Source organism: Cebus imitator, unplaced genomic scaffold, assembly GCF_001604975.1.
Source record: "Cebus imitator isolate Cc_AM_T3 unplaced genomic scaffold, Cebus_imitator-1.0 Scaffold140, whole genome shotgun sequence".
NCBI lineage: Eukaryota > Metazoa > Chordata > Mammalia > Primates > Cebidae > Cebus > Cebus imitator.
In genome coordinates this window covers 1,772,634-1,781,577 of record NW_016107455.1, presented here as the reverse complement: position 1 = coordinate 1,781,577, position 8,944 = coordinate 1,772,634, and the positions used below count along the sequence as shown (strand labels likewise).

General features: G+C 37.5%; 1 protein-coding gene across 4 annotated transcripts in view; it reads right to left on the bottom strand.

The window, feature by feature from the left end:
- The window catches only part of NSRP1 (nuclear speckle splicing regulatory protein 1), a 50,938-nt gene that overhangs the window by 27,722 nt on the left and 14,272 nt on the right, over positions 1-8,944 (bottom strand). The window lies entirely within an intron of this gene.

The following is an 8,944-nucleotide window of genomic DNA, read 5'->3' as shown; positions in this document are numbered from 1 at the left end:
TAAAAAATATATATATATACATTTTTTAAAAAGTAATGAGTCTTTACCTATCCAACATAGTTTCAAAATATACAAACATAAAAATTTTTTCAAAAGAGAGATAATTAAAACACTATAACCATAGTGGAAAACTATCATGCCACACTCATAAAAAACACCCTGCAGACCAGTGAGAAAGGATATAGATGTGAGTAACAGAATTAAGGTTGGACAAGAGATACAAACTCAAATTGCTTGCAAAGTACAGAGGTAGAGCCTCGTGTAATACAGTAGGGAGTGGAAAAAACTACAGCTAATCAAAGAAAGCCCCACCTAAAGATATTCACATCTTTTTATTTTTTTGAGACAGTCTCACTCTGTTGCCCAGGCTGGAGTGCACTGGCATGACCTCGGCTCACTGCAACATCCACCTCCTGGGCTCAAGTGATCCTCCCAACTCAGCTTTCCAAGTAGCTGGGACTACAAGTGCGGGCCACCATGTCCAGCTAATTCTTTGCATTTTTAGTAGAGATGGGGTTTTGCCATATTGCCCAGGCTGGTCTTGAATTCTTGGGCTTAATCAATATGCCCACTTTGGCCTCCCTCAGTGCTGAGACTACCAGCGTGAGCCACTGTGCCTGGCGGATATTCACATTTTTAAAGTTATAAAAATTGTCACGACAACCAATTTGCTTGTGACTAATTATTAAACAAAGCAAAAATACACAAATAGATATTGAAATGTACCTATGTATGTAAATGCATATAGTACTTTAAAGAAAACAGGAAAACATTCATTTCAAACATACATAGATTGTCACAAAATGTGACCATGTATTAAGATACTAAGAAAATGTCAAAAACTTAAGAAAAAGAAGTCACATGGGCCATGGACATGTTTATGGACAAAATGCATTAGGATCAACAGCAAAAAGTGGAAGAAAAAGTCCAAATATTTGAAAATTAGAAGCATAATTATAAATGTGCTGTATTAAAAACAGAGAATCAAAACAAAAATTACAAATTATGCTTAAAAAATACACAATGTGGTCACTAATAAAAGCCTGTGTGTGGCACGAACTCAAGGCAGCACTGAAGAAAAATTTACAGCTATTAATAAAGTTCTTAGAAAAAAAATTAATTGAAGAGTTTAAAAGAGAATAAACTAATATCAAAGAAAAGTTATACGAAGATAATAAAGACAAAAGAAAAAATAAAATAGAAAACTAAAAGACAGTGGACAATCAATAATCAAAAAGCTGATTCTAGCCAGGTGTGGTGGCTCATGCCTATAATACCTTCGGGAGGCCAAAGCAGGAAAACTGCTGGAGCCCAGGAATTTAAGACCAGCCTGAGCAACATAGCAAGAACTCATCTCTACAAAACAAACTTTTTAAAAACTTAGCCAGACGTGGTATCACATTCCTATAACCTCAGCTACTCAGGAGGGTGAGGTGGGAGAATTACATGAACCCAGGAGGTCATGGCTGCAATGAGCTGTGATTGTCCCACTGCACTCCAGCCTGGGCAACACAGTGAGACCCTAGCTGAAAAAGTAAAATCTGAATAATTTAAAAAAATAAGAAACTGAAATAGTGAAGGACCAATTCCAAATATAGTACCTTGCATTTTAACAAAATTTCTGTTAACTGTCCTAGAACAGAGGTTCACAAATATTTTGGTCTCTTTCATACTCTCTAAAATTATTGAGGGCCCCAACAGTTTTTATTTATACAGATGGGTTTAGCTGTCAATATTTACTATAGTAGAAATTAAAAGAAAAAATTTTAAGTTATTAATTCACTATAAATAACTATTTAGTTATTTTAGTTATATTATTTAGTTATGAAAACTAGTTTCAAAAAAATTAGAAAAGTGGAAGTATTTTGTATTTTTGCAAATCTGTTAATAAATGACTGCTGGATTCTCATATGTGCTCTATGTTCAATTATAATATCACATGTAAGCAGCCTCTGGAAAACACCAAATACTTGTGAGACTAGGAAAATAAAAAGCAAATAATCTCTTAATATCCTTGTGAAAAAGTTTTGTTTTTGCACGTATCATAAGTAACTCCCAAGGGCTACCCCCATTTCACACCTGGAAAGCCACTGTTCTAGAGGAAAAAAAAGGGGGAAAGCAAAATCAACAGCAGACTAGAACAGCACAAGAAAACTATAGGCCAGTGTGAATTAATAACAAACACAGTGTACACAAAAATTTTGTGTCAAAATGGATTAAAGACCTAAACATAAGGGCTTAAACTACTTTGAACGAAAATGGAAAAGCTTCATGAAACTAAATCTAGTAATGATTTCCCAGATATGACACGAAAAGCAGAGGCAACAAAAAAATAAACTGGATCAGCATAACTAAAAACTTGTGCAACAGAGTGAAAAGGCAACCCACGGAAAGGAGAAAATATTTGCATATCATATATCTGGAAAGGGATTGATATCCAAAATACATATAGAACTCCTACAACAACAACAAAACCTGATTAAAAAATGGCCAAAGACTTGAGATACCACTTCACACCCCTTAGGATAGCTGTTATCAAATTAAAACAGTCATCAAGTGTGAAGGGATGTAGAGAAATTGAAACCCTTGTGTATTGCTAGAATGTAAAATGATACAGCCACTGTAGTGGCTCCTCAAGACTGAAACAGTCCTCAAAAAATTAAACACAGAATTACCATATGATCCAACAATTCCCCCACCACCCCACAAGCACACAGTTGGCTCTCCTTATCTGTGGGTTCCACATATGTGGATCCAACAAACCATGGTTTGAAAATATTTGGAAAAAAAAAAAAAAACTGTGCCTGTACTGAAGATGTACAGGCTTTTTTCCCTTACTGATCCCTAAACAATAGAGTATAACTATTTACACAGCATTTACATTGTATTAGGTATTACAAGTAATCCAGAGATGATTGAAAGTATATGGGAGAACATGCACTGGTTATGTGCGAATACTATGCCATTTTATATCAGGGATTTGGGCATCCATAGATTTTCATATCCATGGAAGGACCTCAAACCAGTCCCCCAAGGGCACAAAGAAATAGCTATACAGTCAATAGAACTGAAGGCAGGAAATGAAACGGAGATTTGTATACCCCTGTTCATAGCAACATTATTCACAATAGCCAAAAAGTCCAGGCATGGATGAACAAACAAAATGTGATACACATATAGAATGGAGAAGGAAATTCTGCCACATGCTATACTATGGACGAACCCTATGGACATTATGCTAAGTGAAATAAGTCAGTCACAAAAAGACAATACTATATGATTCCACATATATGAGGTATCTGGAATGGTCAAATTTATAGACAGAAAGTATAAAGGTGGTTGCTAGGGGCTGGACAGGGCATGGGAGAAGGGGAGTTATTGTTTACAGCTTCAGTTTGGGAAGATAAAAAAGTTCTCAAAACGGATCATGGGGATCATGGTAATAGTTGAACAACAGTGTGACTGCATTTAATGCTACTGAACTACACACTTAAAAATGCTTAAATGGTAAATTTTATGTTGTGTATATTTTACAATTTAAAAAAGAGCAAATAAAATCCAGTTGTACATATAAAAGAATAATATACCAAGGCTAAGCACAGTTTACCCCAGTATTTTAAAGAGTAGTTTCACTTTTCAAAAAGAAAAATTTATCAATATAATTCACAATAGTAACAGATGCTGAAAAAAGAGCTGATAAAATTCAATATCTAATTAAAATGTTTAGTAACTAAAGTTATTGGTCAATTTTGATAACTGATCCTATGTTAACAAACACCAGCAAAATCTCAAAACTTACAATATAAAGGTTTACTACTTCTTGCTCATGCTACATGTCCACCATGGATGGCTGTGGCTCCTCACTGTCTTCATTCTAGGACCAAAGCTGAAGGCACAGTCCCTATATGTAACATGTTGTTCATATGGCAGACGGGGGGAAAAGCAATGACTTAATCAGGGAATGACTCCCGAAGTTTTGCTCAGATACAGCATCCATCATTTCCACTGGCTAAAGCAAGTCTCATGGTTAAACCTGGTATCAGGAAGGTAGGAAGTATATTCTCTCACAGGGAGGGGCACCTGATAGGATGACTCTAGAGACAGATTCAGTAGAGAGGATTGCCCAACAGTTGTAAACAGGATTTGGGAATGACCAATCTATAATACAGGGACACTCACTTAATTTGAAAAAGGGCATTTACCATGAACCTGGTGTGAATAGCATACTTAATGGTGAAACATTAAAAATATTTTCGTAAGGTCAGAAACAAGAAAAGGATGCCTGTTATTACCACTATATTTCAACAATATTCTTGAGGTTCTACCCAATGCAATTAGACCAAACAAAAAATCAATATTAAAATTATTTTCAAGTTAATATGATTACCTGCCCAGAAAATCCAAAGGGATTTTAACCTATTATTACAGTAAGAGTTTAGCAAGGTGCTCAGATACTATATCCACATACAAAAAAAACTCTTAGATATATACATAAAATATGACATGTACAAATGTGTGTGTGTATATAAATATTACTGCTGTGTATCACAATAAATACTTAGAAAATATAGTAACTTTAAAAGATCCCAATCAACCATGAGTTATTAAGTCAATTAGCTATGTAATCTCAGGCAAGTTATTTAAACTTTCTGCCTGTTTCCTCAACTATAAAATGAGAATAATGACATCTTATTTCACTGATTCTAAAACACAGATTCTTCATATTTTAATCTCTCAGAAATCAGTAACTTCTTTAAAAAAATGCTGTCACCCAGGAAGCAATAATGATGTTCTGTCTGAAAACATTTCATTGACACTTTCTGGTAACACCAAGAAAGCATCAATATCAAAGCATCTTAGATTTGATAAAATATGGTACACCAAATAACATATGATTACATTAGATAATTCATATCAAACACGTAGAGCTATGCCTAACATATACAAAGTGCTCAATAAATTTTAGCTTTTCTTATTTTTTGTCCTATCATATAGCAAAAGATTATAATGTTAGAGTAATTGAAATAATATAGTATTGAAGCAGAATAGGAGAAAGGAATCAATGAAAAAGAATAGTCCGAAGAAACAAACCTACACATTTACGTGAATTTAATATATAATAAATGGGCCATTTTATGTCTGTGGGGAAAGCACAGACTAGTAGTTCTCAATCCTATCATACCCAATACTCTTTTTGTTTTTTGTTCTAATTTTGAGATGGAGTCTTGCTCTGTTCCCCAGGCTGGAGTGCAGTGACACAATCTCGACTCACTGCAACCTCTGCCTACCAGGTTCAAGCAATTCTCCTGCCTCAGCCTCCTGAGTTGCTGGGACTATAGATGTGCACCAACACAGCCATGTAATTTCTGTATTTTTAGTAGAGACCGGGTTTTGCAGTGTTGGCCAGGCTGGTCTTGAACTCCTGATCTCAGGTGATCCGTCTGCCCTGGCCTCCCAAAGTGGTAGGTCTACAGGCATGAGCCACCGCACCCAGCCTAATACTCATTTTATGTGAAGTATTTGTTAATCCTTCTTACTATTTACAGAAATAAAATGCATAGATGATATAAATCTATATGTAATTTTTAAAAATTGTGTATGTAGTTATTTCTAGTTCAGCTCTGGATATACATACACATACTTACAGAACCAAAGAGAACAAAAAGAATGAAATTTATGATAGAATAATATATATTTAAGTATGTAAATGCATAACACTAGGAGACAGTTAAGTTGTTGAATGTTTCAACCTTTATACAGTCAAGATAATCACCAGCAATGAATGCTACAGATACAAATGCTCACTGCAGAACTGATGACTCAAATGCCACAAGTGACACTGGTGACAGTGACCTGGCTTTCTTAAATTGTGAACTCTTGGTAAAATTCTGAACAAAATGTAGTAGTCTCTAAATCTATAAGGTAGTCAAATTAGTGGAAAATTTACCAAGGGAAAAAAAAAAATTTTTTTTTTTTTTTGAGATGGAGTCTCGCTGTGTGGCCCAGGCTGGAGTACAGTGGCATGATTTCGACTCACTGCAACCACTGCCTCCCAGGTTCAAGCGATTCTCCTGCCTCAGCTTCCCAAGGAGCTGGGATTACAAGTCCCCACCACCATGCTCAACTAATTTTTTGTATTTTTAGTAGAGACTAAAAATACAAAATGTTGTATTTTTGTATTTTTACCATGTTGGCCAGGCTGGTCTTAAACTCCTGACCTCAAATGATCCATCCACCTCAGTCTCCCAAAGTGCTGGGATTATAGGCAAGAGCCACTATGCCTGGCTGAAAATACTTTTTAAAAAGTATTTTTAAATTTCTTTAAAAAAATTTTAATAAAACATACAAAATATACTTTGTGGTTATATGTAAAAAAGAAATTGGCTCATAAAATTATACGCAGGACTGGGCACTCACACCTGTAATCCTAACACTCTGGGAGGCCAAGACCCAGGAGGTCAAGGCTGCTATGAGCTGTGATCATGCCACAGCACTCCAGCCTGGGTGACAGAGTGAGACCCTGTCTCAAAACAAAAACAAAAAATACAAACATTAGCCAGGCATGGTGGTGTACACTTGCAGTCCCAGCTACTTGGGAGGATGAGGTGGGAGGACTACTTGAGCCTGGGACATCAAGGATACAGTGAGCCATGATCACAATAATAAAATAAACAGTTGTTAATCTATAGGCATGTTGAGAGGGATTTCACCTATATGAATCGGAACATGAGATGCAGAGTATCCACCACCCCTGGTCCTCATCAAAAACTGGTGCCACCAACATCCTATCCTTAATAATTGTGATAAGCGGCCAGGCATGGTGGCTCACACCTATAGTCCCAGCACTTTGGGAGGCTGAAGCCGGCGGATCACTTAAGCCCCAGGAGTTTGAGACCAGCCTGGGCCAACATGGTGAAACCCTGTCTCTACAAAAAAATACAAAAATTAGCTGGGTGTGGTGGCATGTGCCTATAGTCCCAGCTACTCAGTAGGCTGAAATGGGAGGACTGCTTAAGTCCGGGACGCAGAAGTTGCAGTGAGCTGAGACTGCACCACTGCACTCCGGCCTGGGAAACGGAGTAAGACCCTGTCTCAAAAAAATAAGTATAAATAAATACAATAATTGTGATAAGCAAAAGCCACTCCACGAATTTTTGAGTGTCCTCTTGAAAGTGGCAACATACACATTAAAACCCCTTGGAACAGACTGTTCAAAAAAAAAAAAAAAAATTATCTGGACAATGGGATACCCATTTTGTTGAAAATTAAATATAGTGTCATCTCCTCAAAATATTCCTAGGTCACTGGAAGGCAAAGTTGTGTGAATTCACATGATAAAAAGCACATCTGAACACAACTTCTATTTGTGTTCCCTTTCCAAATAATAAACAACATTGACCTTCTGAAGTCAATCTGATCTTTGTCAGTCCCCTACTAACCATTTTTATATTGTTTCTGAAATCGGAAATTCCATTATGAACAAACTAACTCTCAGAAGGAGTACGTTACATTGTTTAAAAGCATGGACTTGGGGCTGGGAGTGGTGGCTCACACCTGTAATCCCAACACTTTGGAAGGCGGAGGCAGGCAGATCATTCGAGGTCAGGAGTTCAAGACCAGCTTGATCTACATATAGTGAAACCCGTCTCTACTAAAGTACAAAACTTAGCCGGGTGTGGTAATGGGCACCTGTAAGCCCAGTAATAGGAGGTTGAGGCAGGAGAATTGCTTGAATCCAGGAGGCAGAGCTGCAGTGAGCCAAGGTCGTGCCACTGAACTTCAGCCTGGGCAACAGAGCAAGACTCCCTCTCAATTAAACAAACAAACAAACAAACAAAAAACCATGGACTTGAATCAGACCTGGGATCAAAATTTAGCTCTATTTTCTAAGTACTCTGTGTGTGCTATGGACCAATTAACTTCTTGACACCCTATTTTCCTTAGCTGTAAAATCTCTCATTTTTCCTTAGCTGCTTCTCCTTTAGCTGAAACCTGCACAAATCATCACTACTCTAGAACAACAAAAAGGAAAATTACATCGACTGTACCACTGGAGGTATTCCTCGTTTTATTGTGCTTCACAGACACTACGTTTTATTACAAATTGAAGATATGTGGCAACCCAGCACTGAGTAAGTCTATCAGTGCCATTTTTCCAACAGCATGTGTTCACTGCATGTCACTGCGTCACATTTTGGTAATTCTCACAATATTTCAAACATTTTCATTATCACGTTATGATGATCTATAATCAACGATCTTTGGTGTTATATCTGTTTTGGGAACACCTGTATCATGCCCACATAAAATGGATAACTTAACTGATAAATGTTGTGTGTGTTCTGACTGCTCTACCAACCAGTGTTCTCCTCTCTCCCCTACCTCAGGCCTTCCCATTCCCTGAGACACAACAATACTGAAATCAGGTCAACTAATAACCCTACAATGGCCTTTAAAGTAGCAGGTTTCTTACTTTAAATCAAAAGCTGGAAATAATTAAGCTTATTGAGGAAGGCATGCTGAAAGGCAAGACTGGCTGAAAGCTAGGCTTCTTGCAGCCAAACAGCCAAGTTGTAAATGCAAACGAAAAGTTAATGAAGGAAATTAAAAGTCCTGCTCCAGCGAACACATGAATGATAAAAAGGCAAACAGCTTTATTGCATGCCTGTAGTCCCAGCTACTCGGGAGACTGAGATGGGAGGATCACTTGAGCCCAGGAGTTCTAGGTTGCAGTGCGCTATGTTGATCAGGTGTCTGCACTAAGTTTGGCATCAATATGGTGACCTCCCGGGAACGGGGGACCACCAGGTTGCCTAAGGAGGGGTGAACTGGCCCAGGTCAGAAACAGAGCAGGTCAAAACTCCTGTGCTGATCAGTAATGGGATCGCACCTGTGAATAGCCACTGCACTCCAGCCTAGGCAACATAGCAAGACCTCATCTCTT